The sequence below is a fragment of the Acromyrmex echinatior genome, chromosome 18 (assembly GCF_024713525.1).
Source record: "Acromyrmex echinatior isolate Ae372 chromosome 18, ASM2471352v2, whole genome shotgun sequence".
Lineage (NCBI taxonomy): Eukaryota > Metazoa > Arthropoda > Insecta > Hymenoptera > Formicidae > Acromyrmex > Acromyrmex echinatior.
Genome location: NC_141869.1, coordinates 6,599,909 through 6,622,046, shown reverse-complemented (window position 1 = coordinate 6,622,046; position 22,138 = coordinate 6,599,909). Strand labels below are relative to the sequence as shown.

Sequence of the window (22,138 nt, the reverse complement as noted above, 5' to 3'; positions counted from 1 at the left end):
GCTCCAATGGGATGATGCTATTTCACCAACCGAAAACATTATTTAAACTTTCGCATTCAGTGTATCGGCCGCTTATATCAGCCGTTTGCATCAGTAAATTCAATTTTGTAACTTGTGAAATGTGTAGAAATACATCTGGTACCCTAAATTGCTCTCACTGTTATTCGATAAACTAAAAATTTGCCAAACTGTACAGTTATCGTACTAACTTTGTAGTATTTATCCATTAAAAAATTATTTAAGTTAAGTAATTCATTTAACGTGTATAATTTTACAATTTTATTTATAAAAAACAATACGAAATAATGAATAAAGTTACTTTTTATACATCTTTCTATTAAGAGATAAATGAAATAGTTTCATCTGAACATATCGTCATTTCTCTCTATTTCAAGATCCAGTTCATCGATATTTACATAATACAATCACGTGTAAAGAAAAATTAAGAAATGCAAGAAATAAAAAAATTAATTATTAATACATTAACAAACTATTATATTAAATGAAACAGAAAGTAATTTAGAATTTCGATAGACTCTCAAATCAATAAGCTTAATTTAAACGTGACGACTTCGTAGTACGCCGGTTTCATAGAAGAAAAATGTGAGAAAGCGAGCGATAAAAAATCCGAAACCATTTGGAGGACGAAAAGTGCTCCAAAAGTTCGGGATCGACAGGAACCGCGTATGCCACTGCCTGAACGCAAAGTGCATTAACGTTCAGGAAGTCCAACGCGATCTCGCAAAACCGAAGCGTCGCCAGTGGCTTCTCGCAAAAAGTCACGGGAACTCCGTCGATCGGTCGACGATAAGAAGCACCAATGAAGGCTAACGAGTGAATGCATCATCGGGGTTAATCGTTCGCTTCGCGAAGTATGTCGCGGACTTCATCCATCCTGTGCGACGAAGTTCAGTCGTCCTAGATCGTATAATCCATCCCTCCTTTACTGGAGTGACGACTGCGCTTCCGGATTAGGTAGATACGTTTATATCGCGGATTTTGGATGTAATAGAATGAAGAGCTTAATAATTTTCGTATGTGATATGTTCTCACTTACCACATTGTACAGATAAGCTGCAGCGTTGGAGATTTCAAATGTAATGCGAAATATAATCGCTGGTGGAGGCTTTCGTGTGAAGGCCTTCAGAGTAATTACCGTAACTACTGACACTGACCAGACTGGCTTAGTAAACTCTTCAAGTCTAGTGGGCTTTTATAAACGGATAATCTCTTGAAAGCTACTTTCAGTGTCAAAATATTCCGGAAATTTAAGAGAAGTATTTTACATTTGTTTAAAAGAAACAACTCCGCACGTTGAAAACTAACATAATTATGTATCTAATTTAGTTTCTAAGTAAAACTTTTTTTCTAAAGTGTATCTATCATGTACAATTATTGATGACCTTACATGATGACCTGAAGAAATTAAAGATAAAGAACCGTCTCAAGACACAATAGGTCTGTTTTTTTATTTCTACTAGACTGTACTAAAATTCTCTTTCTCGCTTTCACGAAATATCAAACGTACATCTATCTCACTTTAAGTTCTAAAAATTTATACTAGCTACAGAAAATAGATCTATAGTTTTGAGATATCCTCCAAACGTTGGAGGATATCGACGAGTATTGAATAAATATTCATATTGATCGTGCGTATCTTTTTTTTTTTCTCGAGTCTGCAACAAAACGCGAAGTAGACGCCAAGCGACGGTCGGCGGGGAACGACGACGAAGCCGAAGAGGAAGAAGAAACGGTCGCGGATAAGCGGACGAGCAACGTTGCCGCCGGACAGAGTGAATTATGGGACAATTAGTTCCGGCAGATATATAAGCCCCAGACTCAGAACCGAGCCGCTCCTTCCCGCCACGGTCCGTTCTATCCTCGCCCTCGTATCCTCTCTTCCTGCCGATTCGCTACTTGCACGAGGGGGGAGGGGGAGAGGAAGGAGGAGGAAGAGGACTTGCTTGTCGAGTCTTAGAGGAAAAACGCTCGCGAGAGCTCGAGCTTTCGCGCGTACCCGAAAGCTAAGGAAAGGCACTGGACGACTCGTTAACTACCGACGCAACGGCTCTTTGTGTCTGGTCCGCGGCTGGTTTCTTTTTTTTTTCTTTTCTTTCTTTTCCGCTTCCCGCTGCTTCTCTACGCAGTTTTGCACAACACACAGTTCTGTACATGGATATTTTTCCCGAATCCCACTCGAGGATCGTCCTTGTACGCGAAAGACCAAACGACCGGAAATTCGCGATTTTTCGAAATTAAAAAATTCGAGGTCTCAGAATCTTAAAATGAATGGATTTTTGCAATACAAAGAGTACAAAAGTTTTACCTTTCTGATTTATGTTTCAAACTGGATTTATGATTCCACACCGATCTATGATTTAATGCCAACGATTATAAGCCTGCGGCTAGAATACTCAAAAGAAACTTCAATACGCCCGACATTTAAGACTGGTGTCTAAAAATTCGAAAAATCTAGAATTTCGCAAAATTGCGTATCATACGATTATAATTATCTTAATGTTGCAACATTTACATCTTTAAATTATGTAGATTGTATACCCAGAAAAAAGCATAGTGTCAGCAATTATAAAGGTGACAATTACTCAAGTTTAATAAACAGAATCAGTGTATATAGTTGAATGAACTAATGTACATAATTAAATAAACTATTTAATAGTTACAATAATTATAAAATAGTTTATTCAACTATATGCATTAATTCTACATATAAAACTTGTATAACTGTCACTTTTATAGTTGCTACCACTAGTATATCTGTTTCTCTGAGTGTACATTATTAAATTTATAATGTCAAATTTAAATGCTTCTACTAAATATATCGTTATTTTATACTAAAATAATGATTAAACTTAATACAATATAAAATATGATATATTTAGTAGGAACGGTGGCGACTTAAATTAATTTTAACAATATATATATGTATACAATATAATAATCGACGTGTAATTTATTCTTTCGAAAACTCGAAATTATTTAATCGCTGTAATAGTGCCAAAGGAACAATTTCATTAAAGAACATGGGTGCGAAAATCTGGAAAGAAAGTTTCTTTCAGGATTAGCGACGAGATCTTAAAGTAATGCGGTTGAACCCAATCAGGCAAATGTAGAGTGCTCCGGTGAATGTCTTGTTCAATTATGCAGCAGCCCGAAATACCTGTCCGCTGACGAGCTCGTCGTCTTCGGGCCCGGAACACGCTTGTAACTGCCGAGATGATCCGTTTCTTGGCGACACGCGCGATCTTTGGAATTCCGAGCACGATGTTCGGAAGCGTAAATAGCCTGACGAATCCAGACCTCGCAGTCGAGTGATCGAAATCCTGTCATTTAATATACGTTAGATATCGTTAAACTTATTGTTAGATCTCGTTTAATTTTAATTAAAAAGCATGATTTTATTAGGTAAACGTTATTAATTCGGAAAACGAGGAAAATTCTAATCTGTGAAATTACGCCGTGTGTTGACAGTTTACTGTGAATAATTTGTATATGTTTGCGAATTTCGAAATGACTAAATAAACTAAATTCATGAATTAAAATATATAAATTGTGAATAAATTGTTTCGCGATTTTATATAAAATCGTATAATTATAATTTATATAGATATGTACAAGATATTATTTTTCTAAAAAACATAGATTTTTAAGAAAATATGTTTAAAAAAACATATATCCATCATTATAATTTTCAGACTTGAAGTGTAACAACGATAATTTACTAAACCATGTGACTTCAAATTGACGCATAATATTAGTAATAAGATCCTTTTTTTCTCTCAATTTCAATAACGCTGAATCATCCAGCCCAACGATCTTCGTCGCAAAGAAACCAATTTCAATTTTGTCGAGATCATCTATTATTAAAGGGAAGGGAAGATGATTTATCTGTATGTCATATTGTATTTAATAAAAACATGCCTGTATATTCGTTACTATACGCAAATAAACTCGATGCACATCGATCTGGACCATCGGCAATCCCGTTAAATTTCCGCGAATGACCACCGAAAAGGCAATCAGCGTTCCCCCAATCATGGACGTCGGACTTTATCTGCGTCGCGAGATCATTGGCGCGCGTAAACTGCCGTAATAACCCGTCGGATGACGAGGAGAATCGTTCGTCCATCTTCCGGGTAACAGCCGCACACTGCCGCAGTTATTAACGGCGGTTTGGTAATTCCAACGGCATTCTGCGGCCGCGTATTGTAGAAGTATTTTCCATTTCGCGTACACTCGTTACATCTATCTTTTAACGCGAATTGATCGTATCGAATGCTCGTCGAGAACTAGGGTGTATTAAATTTTATTTCCATGCAAACTATGTTTCGTTGCTGTTAAAAATATACGAAACATAAAGACAGAATTACAGATATCTTTCGAACACAAGTATATTTAATGAGATGATTTAAATTTAATTTGCAAGGTAATACTAAAATTTCTGGATTCTAATTTATTTCAATTTTATTCATCATTTTGATACATGAGCTCTCTTTCTACCCTTCCTCTTGCCTTTTATCTCCTATTTTTTTTTATCTATGTATGAAGCAGGGTACTTATATCCGATATCCTTTAGCTTTCATGTATAATACTTTTCTACACTGAGGAGACTTCATATTCAGAGAATCGGAAACGTTTCGCATTTAACTTCGTTGGTTAAGTACATTCCAACTGTTTGTGAATTGTATTAAGTGTAGTCCACTTAACACTCGCAACACTCATGGAATCATTTTATTCTTGTTTATCAAATATTAAACAAGGACAAATAACACTTACAAGTGTTGTGAGCGCCAAGTAGAATGCACGTCCTCTTTTATTGCTTCATGGATATCTTATTTACGCACCAACAATCGCGAAGATTCATACATAGGCTACATATTACTTGTAGTTGATTTATTCTTGGAGCCACACATAAAATTATTTTTATTTTTATATTAATTTAAATTTGAATTTGTGAATTATCCATGTAACTCAAATAAGAAATATAATTTTTTCTTTTATGCAGCGCCTGTATTCTGAATGTGTTTATAATGATATTAACGTGCATATACGTTACATATATCTACTATAGAATTTCAGAAATACAAGCGGCTCATTTATCGATGAAAGCCACGTTCTGCCCACATGTGCAGTTATTTTCTCTCTCTACTAGAATAATATAATAAAATAATATCTAATTATTATACAAAATTATTGGAGATCACTCGCAAGTAAACAGGATTCGTGTTTCACTCGATATCACCATTCTAGATTATCGATACGAAGTTAATACGAATCAAAACTAACTAAAATATTGTATAATAATATCAAATGAATTTTGTGTCTCAACATTAAATGCGAAATGTTAATATTCCGATCAATTCATGATCAACCGCAGAGCTGGAAGCGTAAGCCAATGCGTGTAAGATATTTTATCTATCAAAATATGATAAAATAATATCTAATTATTATACAAAACATGTATTATATCGTTGGAGAATTTATGTTAAATTTAACACATTACGTGTCCTAAACAGATCAGTCAAATTTATGTGTTAATTTAATACAAGATGAATGTGTTAGAAAATAAAATATTATTTAAACAAATAAACACAAAAAAATATAATAATAATAATGATATGTTTGTGAACAAACCATAGAAGCATATTTTTTTAAAAATAAAATTAACATTTATGATATGTTAAATTAACCCATATTTTATTCATTCGTCTTAGAATTTACGTTTTAAACGAGATTATTTTTATGTTATTTATTCAATTTAGGTACTCATAAATTATATTACTTTGATACTGAGAAATATTAGAAATATTGAATATCAGTTTAACATTAATATATACTCGAATATGTTAAGAACAAATTCAACATCAAGTTTTAACTTAGGACTTAAGTGAATCGTTTCCAACACAAATACGAAATATTTTTTACTGTGTTTGAATGAAGATCATTCACAAATAAATAGAATTCACACATGTTTCATTCAATATCGCCATTCTAGATTATCGATATGAAATTAACACGAATTAAAGTTAGCTAAAACACTACCATGCCCGAATTTTGTGTCTCAGTATTAAATACGAAATGTTGATACCCCAATACGTTCAACCACAATGCCGCGAGCGTATCTTGTGACTTCGCTTTGATTGAAAATTGCGAGTAGTCTGCGGCTCATGCTCCACCGCGAAAAGTCGCGCCATGATCGCGGCAGTCACGCGGGAGCGAAAGCGACGAGCGTATCACGCGCAGATATCGTCCGCAGATCCGCTTTCGGATTCGGGAATTTGAATCTGTTGCGGTCGAATGTTGGTGGCCAGCTCCGAGAATCCAGGTCGCGCGGATATGCACGCTGTCGTTTGCCAGGCGGACCACGCGCGTACCGTCGCGTTTGACATTTCTGCTTGTGTTTTCGCGGGACAAATAGATAAATCACGGAGTCCACGCCATAGAGAATCGTCGACCTCGCCTGCGCCGATCCTCGCCGAGAGGAAACGCGACTCACAATCAGTCGCGCGCGACACATCGCGTGTGCCGACAGTAACGATACGCTCGACGCGTTTGACTGATGATCGGGGATTATTCTCACGGGCAGAAATCGATCACGAATTTCGTCCTCTTTAGTCAAATTTTCATTCTGCTCTACGCGCTTCGTTCGTTGTTTGTCCTCGGGAGGTGGAAAGAAACGTGGAGAAGCGAGAAAAGGAGAAACGCACGTCACCTCCTCTCCGTTTACTCCAGTTGCAGTTTTGGGAACGTAAATCTTCCGTTCTATGTGTACATCGTTGTTCCACTGGAATTTCAGCAAAATATAAATATTTAACACTCTGGATATTTTTGTAACCATATGTCTTCCGAATACGGGATTCTTGAGTTGAAAAATTTATGGATCGTTCTATGATCTCTTCGATGAATTTTTGTGATCTCAAATAGCAGAATGTTAATCTTTTGGAATCTTGAATTTATGAATCTTGATCAAATCCTTGATTTAATAAGTTTACACGATACGGTCTCTCCGATGTTACCTCTTCAGACTTCTTGATTTTTCGGATTATTTCTTGCCTAATCATATGATTATGTAACGCACATATATGATAGTTTCTCTCAATGAAGATTAATTTTAATCTCGGTTCAACTTGTTCTTCACCTTTTTCTAGTTCTAAGAATAAAAAAAAATGAAGAGTTGAATGAAGATTAGAGTTAATATACATTCTAAAATTTATGTTAAATGTAACACATTTCAGGTGTCCTAAACAGTCCACTCAAATTTATGTGTTAATTTAACATAAGATGAATATGTTAAAAGGTAACATAGATATTATTTAAAAAATAAACAAAAGAGTAATACTAACACAATTTCTAAACAAATATGGAAGCATATTTTTGTTTCAATAAAATTAATTTATGTGTATTAAATTATTTTATTCATTCATCTTAAAATTTGAAACACATTATTTTTATATTATTCATTCATTTACTCATAAATTGTATTACTTTGACACTAAGAAATGTTGAATAACAATTTAACACAAAAAATATTTAAACAGCATAATATTTAATTAACAAAATGTGTTAAAAATCCAATACAAAAAATTGAGTGGACTGTTTACAACACACAAATAAAATGTTTTTATTACATTCAATTTACTCTTCATCTTTTTCTATCTAGTTCTAAGAATTAGAAAAAGATGAAAGGTAAGTAGGATCAAAATTAAAATTAATCTGCATTGGTGGAAACAAGTATATAAAAGATTTAACGCATGAATATATATCTTACTTTTTGGCAAATAACAATACCTAAACTAGCCTAAATTTATCCCGTATTAGATCCTTGCAACATATCCTTATTACTACCGTTCGATCGATAACTGTGTCGAGCAACGCACCCTAATCGGCACCGGTGCGTTCATCTTCATTTCGTAAACGAGGAACAACGACGATCGAACGCGTTTCTCTTCAGGGTAGGTCGCAGTTCTCTTGATTAATGATTCCGCTAATCAAATAAACAATCCTACATCTGTCGACCGAGTGTGTGTTACCGAGTCGCAGCCAGACGCCTGGTTCCTTTTTCCGGTGCAAGTTTGCTCTCAATTTTCTCCCCTCTCTCCAGCCTCCCCCTGGACCCTGAAGAAGACATGGTTTATCTTCGGTCCCCGACAATCGTCGTCAATTCGTTCGTCTCACGGCTCGACTCGCGTTCCCTCGACCGAAAAGCAACGCAAGAAGCAATGCGATGTTGAAGAAAAGCTCAAGCTCGAATTCCAGGGGGCTGAAGAAGATTCGATGTGAGAGAAACGGGGGGAGAGACGGAGGAGAAGAGCGGAATCCAGAAGAAAAACGCGCTCGCTTTGCGGCGTGACTCTAGAGTGGCAATTAGAAGGATTAATGATTCCGTCTCGGGAGTCACGCCGGGAGTCTCCTTCTCGTTTCCTCACAGATCTTCAGAGTATCGCATCGTCGTCGAAGCCCTTACCGGTGGGCCGAAAATCGTCGCGATTAGATTGTACGAGTGAAGTCGCGAGCGCGTTCATAAATCAACGTTACGTCCGTTTAGTGTCGACGTTGCAGCGACGGATGTTCCTTGGCGTGTCTACCAGGACGTCGACTCGTTCGGCAAGCGTGTAATATGGTCAACGCTTTCGGAGGGGCTATAATTAGTACAGAGTGGTTATTAATCGCGGAGAATCGAGGCTGTTGCACCGATGGAATTCGAAAGTTCCGTATAAAAATGGCACATCATCTGAGAGGTAAAAAAATTCTAAAAATTTCGGAGATTCTAAATGAGGCGATGAATCAAACGTTAAATTTTATTCATATTAGATCTGTTTTCTGTAGCCGAAGTGTATTATAATGCATACTTTTGGAACTTAAAGTGAGATGGGCTTTTATGTTTGATATTTGACGAAAACGAGAGAGTACAGTCTATAGTGTAGGAATAAAAAAAAACAAATCTATATATTTCATATTGTATTATACATATTTATGCGAATAAGAAAAAATTCAATTTTTCGCAGTAATGCAAGACAAATAAAAGGTCTCTGGCAAGGTTTTAAATCACGTGATGAGTTGCGAAATCTCATCGAGGTTATTTTGATTAACCCGAGGCTCCTCCGACGAATCTGCTCGCGGAGTAAAGTTTCGCGAATTGAAACGCACAACTCATCCGACTGAGGCAACATTGCCTCGGAGCACAAGTCGCTCTCTCGTCGTTTCTTTTTGTCGTCTCACGAGCACGTACGGCGATTTTCACGGTTTCGCCAGGCGAATCGAGACGTCTCTGTTAAGCAACGAGGTTTGCCGTCGGCGAAGAGTTTGCCGGCTCGGGAACCGTGACGGTGTTGGAACCATGAGATGTCTCTTTTCGCGAGACGACGACGACGACGACGACGACGACGACGACGACGACAACGACGTCGTTCCTGGAACGAAATTATGAGCGCATCTCACCGTGCTCAAAGTAGATTTATGAACCACAAGCATGAACGCCGGACGATATACGGATAATTTTGCAACTCAATGAGAACTCGTTTAATCCACTCTACTCTTACGACTCAGGTTGTACTCAACTTAAATAGAGCTATTTCTTCATCATATTTTTCGAATTGAATATTTTATCGTTATTTATATAAGTGTGTCAAAGAAATATTTTAACATAATACAAAGAAGTGCTTACATAAGCGTTCTTATATATAAAAGATAAAGAGTTTCGCATGAATCATTTTCCTCTCAGTTTTGTTACTTTGCACTTTTTCTTTTGCATCAAAGGACGAGTTACGAGCGTTTAAGATGCGTTCTTAAGTTTCCAATTTTCATTTTTCTTTCTTGAAATGCAGGTTTGTTGATGTATTCTGCACGAGCGATACACTTCTATCTTTCAATTTCAATTTATATCATTTATATATGTACCTACTCTTTTCAATTCACTATTATCATTTCTGTAACAAAGTATAAAAGCATTTATAGTTTTGATCAATGAGAGAATAAAACTTTTATTTTTCGTCACAAATTCTATTGTATATTCGATTTCAACTGTAACGTACTGTTTTTATTTTTTTCTATGGAAAAAACGATTTTTACGAAATATCTAAAAATTTCGCTAGATACAGATCTAAAAATAATCTTGTTAAACAATCAAAATAATTATGTAGGACGCTTAAATATAATAAATAGTGCAAAAAGTAGCAAAAAGTTTTGACTTTTTAGCAAGCTCGATCGTTTTACATAATTATTATAATAATATAACAAAATTATTTTCGAATCTGTATCTAGCCAAGTTTTTAGATATTTCGTAAAACTCGTTTTTTCCATAGAAAAAGTAAAAACTATCTAAATTTTTAGATACTTTAGCAACACTGTACTTTCCTTGCAGTATTCCTAAGTTTAAGACACGACTGACGGTGCCTCGAACGAGCTTGATTTGTAGGAAACTTGATTTCAGCTTTGCTCGACAATCGGTGTCACCGCGTAATCGCGAAGCGACGTCGTTGCATCGCCCACTCTCGGCACGATGCTGGACGGGAAATAAGATTAAGTCGCTGTTAAGCCGAAGGCGACCACGTGCTGGCGCTCTTTCTCTCCCTCCTGCCTTCCATATCTATAACACGGTAGTACGTAAATCACTACGACGGAGGCAGACAGTTACGAGTTCACTGATACAAACGATTGTGTTTTAGCCTGCTCGCGGAACACGCGGCACAACCGAGAGAAGCAAAGCGATCTATACGGGGTGCTCTAAAAATACGCATATTTTTGTCGGCGATATATTTTTGGACGGATTTCAGCCTCGTTTTCAGCGTTGATTTAAAAAGAGGATTCATTCGTGGGAAATTATTGAGGGCTCAGAATCGAGGATTAAATGGAAGGAAAAAAACGAGAAATACAAAATTAAGTGTAATTAAAATATAAATAAAAAAAACTTTTTAATTTTAAATCCATAAAATTTACGGGGTCCCGTGTGTTAAATCTTTGAAGATTAATGTCTCTATATTGGAGTATTTAGATCCTCAGATAAATATTTAAATGAATCTTTAAACTGTCGGAATAAAATATATTTACAATAGAACATGAATTAAAATTTGCAAATTCTTACTTAAAACGGATTCCAGTGCCTCTCAAATTAACTTATTGTAGTTCTCATCAGTGAAAACTCCGGATACTGTCAACAAGAAATATTCTCGTTATACAATCGTCCGGTAACACCCTGTACAGAGAACGAGGATGTGGCGTTCAGAAACCAGAAGACGGGAGCCGTCCAGCTGTCGCAGCCACATCAGAGCGTGTCGCGTATACAACACGATACCCGTCCTTTTCCATGCAATTTAAACGTTTCTCTGTCCACGCGCAAACTGGTCCGGTATCTCTCTCGCTACTCCCTCATCTCCAGTGATACCCTCTCGAAAGACACAGTCTCGTGTCTGTTCAACAAAGCGTCTTACCAGATTCATGGATTAACAGTTTAAGACTCACACACATCTTCCAGTTCCAGATCTCAGCGTAGATTAGGTTTTATCCAAGAATATAAATTCGTTACTTAACTCAGTTTAAACATTTTCTCGTCGGCATAAAAATTACATACGACTCTATGAACATCTCATAACATTTTGTTACACGATGAAAGGACGATTTTGAAGTGTCTAAAAAGAAGTGACAGAAGAGAAGTGGGAAATAAATAATACAATTAAAAAATTGTTCAAGCGTTAACGATGATTAAAAAGTAATCGGATAAATTGTGTTTAACAGAAATGTACACTGAAGGAAGGATTTCGTTTAAATATCTAAAAATTTAGCTACATACAGAACTGAAAATAATTTTCAATTATTACGTAGGAAACGCTCAAAGAACTGATTGCTAGATTATCAAAACTTTTTGCAGCATTATTTCTCATTATATTTGAATTTCCTACTAATAATATTTATTACTCAATAATTGTCTTAATGATCCTCAACAAAATTATATCTATACTTTCAGATATTTAAGCAAAATCATTCTTTCCATATAAGTTTCCCTCGAAAACAATTAGTCCGATTACTTTTATCATTAACATATTTCAATAATTTCTGTATTAAATTATTTATTCTCCGCTCCTCTTCTAAGCTTCTCTTCTATGTTATAACGATGAGACGTGTAACAAATCAAAGCTAATCTACCATCTATCTCCATCAATAGCTTTCTCGCGTGTGTCTGGTCTTCGTTCCCATCGTGCTCGTTATTACGCGCGATCGAGCTTCTTCCTCTCACTTCCTCGCTCCAGTTTCCATCGCCATCACCGGCGCTTTCTTCACACCGATCTATCCCTCTCGGCCGTACTCGGGCTATTTTTGCCGTCGGCAAATTCTCCTCTGTCGTACGACGACACGTACCAGCACGACAACGTTGAAAACTGTCTCCTCGTGTTGCCGGCGTTTAATATTTTAATCCCCCGCCGTGTCGGGAAACATTACACGAAATCCTTTCTGATGTTAAGCATTCCGTCACCAAATATAATGATAAGCTTCAAGTTGCGATAACATCCAGCAGCATCTCGACATTATAAATGTAAATAATAATTAGAAGAAAAGTTGGTAATAAAATTTCAAGTATGAGTTGAGCGCATCTCTCTTTTTTTTTTGTAACAGTCGTATTAATTTCGTCGTTCAACATTAGAACTAACGATGCACGGAGTAGAGTATAAATCATATTCATCGAATGTGATGGAACATGCGTATCATATTTCTCGAAACTTTTTTCTCTGTGTCACCGATATACTATAGCTGTCCATCACACGGATGGATTTTGACGGGGGGATTAATCAGGGAATCATGAAATTAGCTGTCGTCACTTTTCATCTTCATCATACAAAATTTGACGCGCGCGCGCGCGTCGGTCAATCGCTATCGTGTTTTATTTGCAGCATATGAATAAATAGCGTCGGAATGTGGCACGGTGGATCGTACCGAATGCGCGCGACAGTTGTTCCAATGTGCAGTGTTCATAAAGTACGATTAATCCCCTCGCCTGCAAATCTCTCCGCAGCAATATACCAGATTTCACGTTAAAGATTCAAAGCAACAGCAATAAAATATTACACAATAATTGAGGTTGTCAGATGAAAAAAAGGATTTGTGCGTGTCATCAATCTTCAGGTGTATACGAGACTGAACCATTCCAGAACTCGACTGTGAATCGAATATGACGTCGAATAAATTTTATGAAATGGCGAGAGTTTCAAAAGAGGAAGAGAGAGAGAGAGAGAGAAAAGATTAATATTATTCAGCGTAAAAATATTCTTTTATGTAAAAAAAAAAAAAAACAAATAAATTACTTATAAAACGTTGCAATTTGGTTAATGCACTAATTTACTACGTCGGATTTGTATTAATTTCGGAGACTTTTTTTTTTTCGTTTAAGGTTAAAGATAGGCCTTTGTCCTTTGGTACAGTCTACAAACTTTCTTCTCAGCTTTGTTCTTGCCTGGCTGCTGGTATCAATGAAGGGCGCCACTTCGAGGCAACTCGGAATCTGTTAATTAGCGCGACCTCGAGGAAACTCGAGATCCGGAACATGAATCGGTGTTCTCGAACTACTGAACTTGATAATCTCGTTCTCTCCCGGTTATTCTCATCTATTCCCTTCTCTCTCCGCTGCTCGCAAAATAATACCGTGGATGACTTTTTGCGCGATAGTATCGGGATCTTTCTATGATCGTATCAACTTTTCTTTTCACCCACTTCCAGTCTTCGTGTATATGAGTCCAATGAAACTCACACGGTCAGTTCAAATCGCACCATCAGAAAAGGATAATTACGTAAAAAGTGTATAGATGGTTAGAATATCTTTCTTTTTTGTGACACCTTTTTTACATGACACTTTGGACTATATATAATTTTCGAAATACAATTTATGAATGGAAAAACTACTTAATTAAGAAACGCATTCATTCAAGAAATGAAATTATCATCTCGGGAAAATATTTTACGGGAAATATAATCCAAAAGATTCGCGATCTACGTAAATGTTGTCAGCTTCCGTGTGGACCGGTCTCATCCGAGCGTTTTTACGTTTCTCGGCTGAATGAAGGTCGATCTCGAGTACGCTTCCGTCGAGGTCTACTTGGATCAGTCGATTCCGATGCCCCCTGAAAGCCGTGTCAATTGCAGATTGCACGGTGCGTGATTCCACGCGTACAGGAACACGCGAGATGGCACGGCTTAACGACAAGCGTCCCGCGTACGATGTCTGTCTATAATTAAGCTGACAAGATTTGACGACGTACGAGGGCATGGAACAATGGTGGTCGTTCGGTCGGTGCATGCTGTCGATGCAAACAGAGAGCAGGTACAAGAGAGAAGAGAAAGTGAGAGGAGGCGGGAGAGGATGGAGTGAGGGAGGAAAGAGAGAGAGAGAGAGAGAGAGAATGTCACGGCCGTGATGCGTGTCACGCGACATGATGCGGCTGTGTCACGCCAAAATGTACTCCGTGTGACGGCTGACGAGTGCGACGACACGTCGCGATTATTTATCGCGCATCGGAAAGCCGCCGATTGTTGGCATCGACCAGCTAGAGCCGCTGGTCTGCCCGAGAGGCTCTCCCTCTCTGCCTCTCCTAGTTGGATGGAATGGTTAATGAAATTACACGGAATATCGCGCACCATTGGGACATCTTGGATAATTTCGTTAACGAGGCAACTGCGCTTTAATGACAGATACCGGATTTTAATGACGGATATCGCGGAATCGCTTGAAACATGCGACACGTACACAGCTCGATGCGCGATTATACGCGCATGATTCTCGCGAAGGTAAAATCAGCTTTGTATCGTATAAAGGGAAAGCATCGAACAATTCTTTATTAATCCTAAGTGAGTTTTCTATCGATGAAATTTTGATCCGGAGCTCTCTCGATTATCCGCCGTATTTAATTGCCGACGGGGGAAAAAAAAAACTCCGCTGAATTTCGCTGAGAGGAAAATTAACTTCAAACGATACGAAGAAACCATCGCTAAAGTATGCGTCAGTGGTTTTTTAACTGCATAAACCGTCTGTAATTATTTTCATCCGGCGGATTTACGGACACATTCCGCGAGGTCGCGATGAATGCGTACAAAGCGAGGAGAAAAAAATGCGTCTATATATATATATATATATATATATATATATATATATATATATATATATATATAAATATAAATATATATATATATATATATATATACCGGCTTTATATCGCAGATGAAAACTTGAGCGAAAACGACGGTGGGAGATGCGGCGTTTGAAACGCGAGATAGGATATGTAATTTATATCGCTGTTTTATTGCGAGGATGACGAGAGGGGCGTTGGAATCTTTTTAGATGCATTTTTTGCATGTAAATACGGTCGCTTTCGGCGTGAGTCGTGCTAGAGAACGATGCTTGTAACTTTGCCAGACACTCGCGCAAAATGCGATAAACATGTAGAAAAATATCACGAGAATGTCATGTGATTACGTTACACTGATTATTTTAGATGTAATACATGAATGTTTATTCATTAGGCATTACGCTAGATTACAATGCAAGAATGCTTGCTAATGAAATTGTATTAAAAAAATATAGAATTGCCATAAAATAGGCAAACATGAGGAAAAACAATCCCTCGTGTTAATAATTTTATTATTATTATATTAGGTGTTGGAATTAATTCGTAGCGTTTTTTAATGAAAGAATGTTATTTATTTCACATGAGCATTAAAAAATACATTAATGAAAGTACTTCCCATCACTTGTAAAACGCTACGAATTAATTCCAACACCTAATACATCCAACACTTCAGCGTGATAATCCTATTTTTTCTACGTTTTGAATTATATCTTTAACAATCTATTTAAGAACATGGGCACGATTAATGTACTCGACAATACACTGCAAAAAATTACATGCAAAATTACAACAATTGTAGATAATTTTGGGTTTCACTATTAAAAGTGTATATTTATACACTTGAAAATAAACCTACAAGTTACAAATAAATTTAATATCTTCCTTATATAGTTATTAATTATATAGTAATTAAACAATTTGCAAAAGTAAATTTACAATTTAAGTTTATAGAAATATTGACGTAATAAATCGCTAACAAATTCGCAGACAATTTTTCTTAAGCTAAATTATCGTAAAATTTTCTCTTTTGAATGTTATTTTTCTTACGTTATATAGAAACATAAAAATATAAATATGACATGTTGTGTAATATTACTGTAATATATTATAAATATATTACAAAAATTTGTATTTTACGTAAAAAATATAAAAATATAATAGTTATTGTAATTTTTTGTTTAATATAAAAATTTATTTACACAATTAGAAGTAACAGTACTCATTTTTATAAAAACATACAATTTTAGATATTTCTGCTATAAATTGTGTAATTTTTACACATGTTATTTATGAATTTTACATACTTTTTTTACAGTGTACAATAAAGTTATGCTCCAATTTTTATTACGGAATAAAATGTTTGTTTTTCCACTTTTCGAATATAGAGAACGTAAAAAATTTTCAACGTGACAGCTAAATCGTCAACACGCAGATTATATTAATTTTCTCGAATGATTTCATCATCGCAACAAAACACAAAAACAAAGTTAAACGTGCATCCGTATTCACGAAAATGCCGTGGAAACTGTTGTAATTTGTAGTACAAATTTCCATATAGATGCCCCTGTGTGCACTGTTGTTGATCTAAAACCAAAAAAATTTATATGCTATTCGCCATATATTGCTGAAGATATTCAAAAAAAAGTTCGACACAACGCGATAGGTATCGTGCACGGATATAAATTTATTCTTTTTTTCGAGCTGTTATCGTTTCAGTTTAATCGATTCAGCCCTGTATTACCTTTTAAAATACAATATACAAAATAAAGTTCTGCAATAAAAAATGCAAAATAAGAAAGAAAAGAGAAAAATGTAACTATTTTTGCACACAAAATCTCTTTTTTTAAGTGTAAATATAAAACAGTATAAAACATAAAAGATCAAGATTTTTAACAACAATGCTAACAATCAGCTAAATCTTTCCTCATTGAAACGACGACGTTCAAATCCTGCCGCAATTACCGTAAAAGCTAGAAGCCTGCCACCATGAAAACCGAAAGAATTAACGACAAAATGCTAGGAAAACGACTGCGACGTCCGTCCCGAGTTCGCGATTTCGCGTGGCGAAGGAAAATGGAAGTGAGAGCAGAGGAAGAATATAAAATGTTCAATGCCGCCTCGATCGACACAGAGAACAGAGCATGTCGACGATGAATAAGGGTAAGAAGAGAGATGAAGAGAAAAAGAGAGAGAGAGAGAGAGAGGGGGGGGGAAGAGGGAGAAGCGGAAAGATGAGAGAAGAGCACGGCGGAACTGGCGGCAGGCTGGTCGGGAGCAGATTCGAGAGTCTCGTCCTGAACGAGGTCGAGTGAGAGAAGAGCGACCTCGCTTGTGCAGTTTCCATTGTCGAAATGTCGTGGACGGCTACCAGGGGAGGAAAAAGGAGCAATGGAGACGGCACGGTGAACAAAGCGACAGAATTCCCCTTCCTCCCCTTCATCTCCTTGGTATCACGCTCTGTCGGAGGTAGAGGAGGTCGGTCGTGTCTGCAGGCCCGTAGAACGGGGTCGATGGCGGTAAAAGCCGCACGCTGGCTCTTGGCAGTTAAGACAAGCCAAGTTTTCCGTGGCTACCAATTGTTTTCCCGCGCGTCGCCAAAGCTGAACGCGCGCGGTTCGTTTCCGACCGCAGTTCTCGACCGCGCGATGGTCGAGAGTACACGAATACAATAGAGAGGGACTGTGTAAAACGCTACGAGAGTATATATATTTTAGCATACAAACTGTGACGTATAAATGGAAATTTTACTTGATATTGTTATCGAGAACGTTGCAGTTAAATCGAATGAACCGAAGAGATTTAAAAGTCTTCGAGCTCAAGAATTCAGTTTGCCTGAAAGCTCGACAAGACCAAGATACAGAGTTACACCAGACGACAGACCTACATACAGACCTATTACGCGAGACCTGTTCAAGGAGTTCCTTTTATCGCGAACACTATATAGTCTCGCTCAGCGGAAACTCGAGAGAAAAACCAAAGACACGATCATGTGCTACGCTTTTCACTAGAATGCATTGACTAGGTCAGTTCTGTCGCTGACTTCTATATATGGAATGAAAGGTTACAGAGAGAGAGAGAGAGAGAGAGAGAGAGAGAGAGGGGCAATAATATTCCTTGTAGTCTTTTTTCCTTCCGCCTTCTAGTCATCCTTTATTCGCTTGACTTCCACCTCGCCGTAACAATCAGAGAATCCAAGATATTGCTTGGTTTCGCGAAATAGCGTCGTTGAGCAAAGATTAGTCGTCTTTTTTAAAATTTCATATTCCTGCTATTCATTATATTAATAAGTATAAACGTTCACACGTCACGTTCGCTAATCACATCAGAGTTGTCTTAGTTATCCGAGAAAAAATAAATTGTGAGAAAAATTAGTAAAAATTAATTTGTTAAGAAAGTAAATGTGTTAAATGATAAAATAAATTCATCTATTCATTTTAAGTGTCTTGAAAGCATAAGTATTTAATAAAAGATTAAGAGGATTTTTAAATAAAAAAAAAACAATAATTAGAAAGGACTAGTAAGAGTCAATTACGATTCTAATTCATAAAATATAACGATTAATACAGTTTATTAAAGATGCATAATTTAAGCGTTTCGGTTTAATTTCGAGCCATCTTCAGCAGTTTTAAAATGTATTAATATATTTTTAATAATATATTTTACAATATATTAGGTGTTGGAATTAATTCGTAGCGTTTTTTAATGAAAGAATTATTTATTTCACATGAGCATTAAAAAATACATTAATGAAAGTACTTCCCATCACTTGTAAAACGCTACGAATTAATTCCAACACCTAATATATATTAATATAGTTTTAATAATATATATTGCAATATTACTCATATATTGTAAAACTACTGAAGATAACTCAAAATTAAAACGAAACGTTAAAATTATAATTTTAAATGTTAATCGTTATATTTTTTATATTAAGAATCACGTTTAACTCTTAAACAATCCTTTTTTCTTTCTAATTATTATTTTTTAATCCTTCATCGGCAACTGAGGTCTTTAAAGGCATCGATATTTTGACCGTAGATTTTGGTAAATAAATTTAAATCTGTTAAAAATAGGTAAAATACAATTCAACTTTTATAATGGTAAACATTTATTGTTAAAGCTTTGACAAATATACCAGATTTTTTTCAAACTTTTGTACCCGGAATAATAAAAAATTTGCTCAAAGATCCCTATTGTTATTAACGGAAGTTACATTCATGATGCTGAGCGTTAAATATTATATTCAATGCAACGCAAAATTGCAGAAAAATTTTAATGCAATTAATTATTTAAAACGTCTAGATATACAAGTCGAATACTACTGATGTACATTTTTCAAAGCGGGAATTCTTTTGTCATAAAAAAATCATAATTAGACACAGCAACTCACAGCAACTTCGGAATTCGCGTTTATTCCTAGACACAACTATCCGATCCCCGCGAGATATTCACTGCGCTTATGTTCCGTGACGAGTACGAGGCGGGACGAGACGTCTCGCCGACAGTGCAGTGGGGTGGACGCGCGTGCATCGGCCGCGAAGATAATGGCGTGCTCGGGCGAGGTATTTTTGACGCGATGGAAACAATAACGGGGCTGTCTGAGATCGTCGATCATGCACCGGTGTTCCCAGAAGTCTGCGCCGCTCGCAGACGCAACGAGAGGGAAACAAGAGGGACCTTATGGCGCGTACCTGACGAGTCACTCCGTACGAGCGATGGCTGACCACTTCAAGGAGCCAATTGACTCCAATGTGGAGGCTCACTGTCCTCGTACCCAACGCGGTACTTCACTTGGGCCGCCCACGTGGAACCCAACTCGCGATCAAGTCATTGAAAAAAAAGAAAAAAGTTAGTCAGGAAAAAGAAGGGAGGCTGAGATTTCAATATTCAGATAACTGAGAGGAAAAAAGGCGATATTTTAAATTGGCTTAATGATTCAACGGAGAGTGTCAGTAATTTCAATCAAATTCATTGCATTATTGGGAAATGGATTAACCTCTTTACTGTCAAGTCATCTCTCCTTTTCAGGAGAAAAATTCTCAAGTGAATTTTCGTGTATTTGTAGCTTAAAAGGTAATGAGCTAAAAAAAGATTTTGGTTTGTATGGAAGAGATTATAATTATTATAATTTTTATAACTTTATATACTTTTCATAGACTTACGATTTTTCTAATTTTATCTCGTATCTTTTTAATGTTGAGAAAATTATGTAAAATATGTTTAATCGAATATTTTCTACTAAATGAGTAAACTAGATTCTATTACGAGGTTCTTATGGTCAAGTTCACTTGTTACTTAGCAAAACAGTTTTAATCGAAATCATGATAAACGAAAAGCAGTTATGTAAATATATCACCGTTTAAACAGCGTCATGTCGCTGATGCTAAAGACGTGATAATTCGACAACGCTTACCCGGCATGCGTCGAACCGCCCCTAAGACCAACCACTGGCCACCTATCCACCGTGTGTGGTTACCCATTTTTTTCCATCATAATTCCCAGAATTTGAATTTATCCACCAGTCGACCGATCACGATTATTACGTTCAGTAATTAGTTCCGGGTTACGTTCGTATATACATATCGTCGAGTCGCCGTCGTTAGTCGGATGGAGGCAAAAAGAAAAAAAATGGCACGATAAACGTCGATTTCGCGATAGGAGGTTCACGGAAAAGAAATCGCGTGTGGATAACGAGCGTCGGTTTGCCTTATCCGACAGCCATTGGACGACGAAACGCGGGCTTCCTCCCTTGAACGGCACGATCGCGAAATACGGGGGGGTTGATTCCTCCCATCGTTTCACCCCTTCTTATTCTGCAGCTGTGCCTGTACTCTTAGCTCTCATAAAATCTGCTAGGCACTCCCTGCTGGAAATCATGCAACCGTTTTGCGTTCAAGTTGAAACGTTCAGAGTTGTCTACAGTTTAAATTCATTACGTTTTCTTTCGTTCATGGATTTTCCGATCAAATAATAATGACTTGAAAAGGGCTTAAGAGTTAACTTACAGAACTTGTTGCGTAAAAAATTATAGATTAAGAAGTTTAATAGAATAAAGCTTCGATTATATAAGTATGTTAAATTTTGATGTGAACATACGTTAAGAATTTCAAATGACAATATGAGTCATTATCGCAGATTAATATTTTTTTATCAATTTGAAGAGATAATACTTTTTTAAGGAAGATGTCACCGAGTGATAACTTTCTATCATTAAATATAACAAACAAGATTCATAGAAATTCAATTTCTGTTCACGTACTTGTGAAGTCAAAAAAAAAATTGAATATAAAATAAAATTCATCATTTATTTAGCTAATTTGTTCTCATTTTTTAACATATTTACAAAGATAAACTAATGGAAATCAGCTAAAAATAACATTTATTTAAACAAATTCGCCAAGTAAACAATATTATTAAACATAAGTTTGCTTAAGAAAAGTTTATGTCTATGAATTACACAAATGTAAATAAATAAAAGTATTTTTTTCAGATGGCGTTTTAAAATAACCAATTATCTCAATTATACAAAGTTATACGAAAGCCAGTACAACGATTATCGAACTGTTCCCTTAATATAAATGTTTCCAAACATCAATATGTGTACCGACATCCGTCGGTCTTCTGCAAATTTATTTCCATTCTTCGACATTATTGTACATTCAGTGAATGAAACGTTCCACGCGAACAAGCATTGTCACAAAAGAACGGGTAGGTAACGTGTGTTCTCATCGATATCCCGTCTGCATCTCGAGTTCGAATTTTTACAATGTAATGACAGATCCATTACAGTCGAATAACATATAATTAAGCAGGCATCGCGAATAACTAATTAGGATTTAAATAAACACGTCCATTCACAAAGAGAATTATTAATTACTCATTCTCCATTTTATTTTAACCGCTTAAATAATTATAAATTATATTAAAAAGAGACGTCACGGTAACAGTACGATGCACAATTGATGGTGAAATATTTCCTGAAATTACCGACGATTCTTCGTCGCGATATT

At 36.3% G+C, this 22,138-nt stretch overlaps 1 protein-coding gene and 1 long non-coding RNA gene across 34 annotated transcripts in view; one reads left to right on the top strand and one right to left on the bottom strand.

The window, feature by feature from the left end:
• pxb (putative Hedgehog signaling attenuator pxb) overlaps nucleotides 1–22,138 on the bottom strand; it is a 647,697-nt gene that overhangs the window by 156,895 nt on the left and 468,664 nt on the right. The window lies entirely within an intron of this gene.
• The window catches only part of LOC105144806 (uncharacterized), a 450,557-nt gene that overhangs the window by 171,745 nt on the left and 256,674 nt on the right, over nucleotides 1–22,138 (top strand). The window contains exon 6 of one of the 29 annotated variants that reach the window (XR_015548189.1): nucleotides 1,676–13,990. The exons of the other annotated variants lie outside the window; for them this stretch is intronic. This is a non-coding gene — a long non-coding RNA (uncharacterized LOC105144806). Of the gene's footprint in view, nucleotides 1–1,675; nucleotides 13,991–22,138 lie in introns of those variants that run through there. 29 annotated transcript variants of the gene reach the window in all.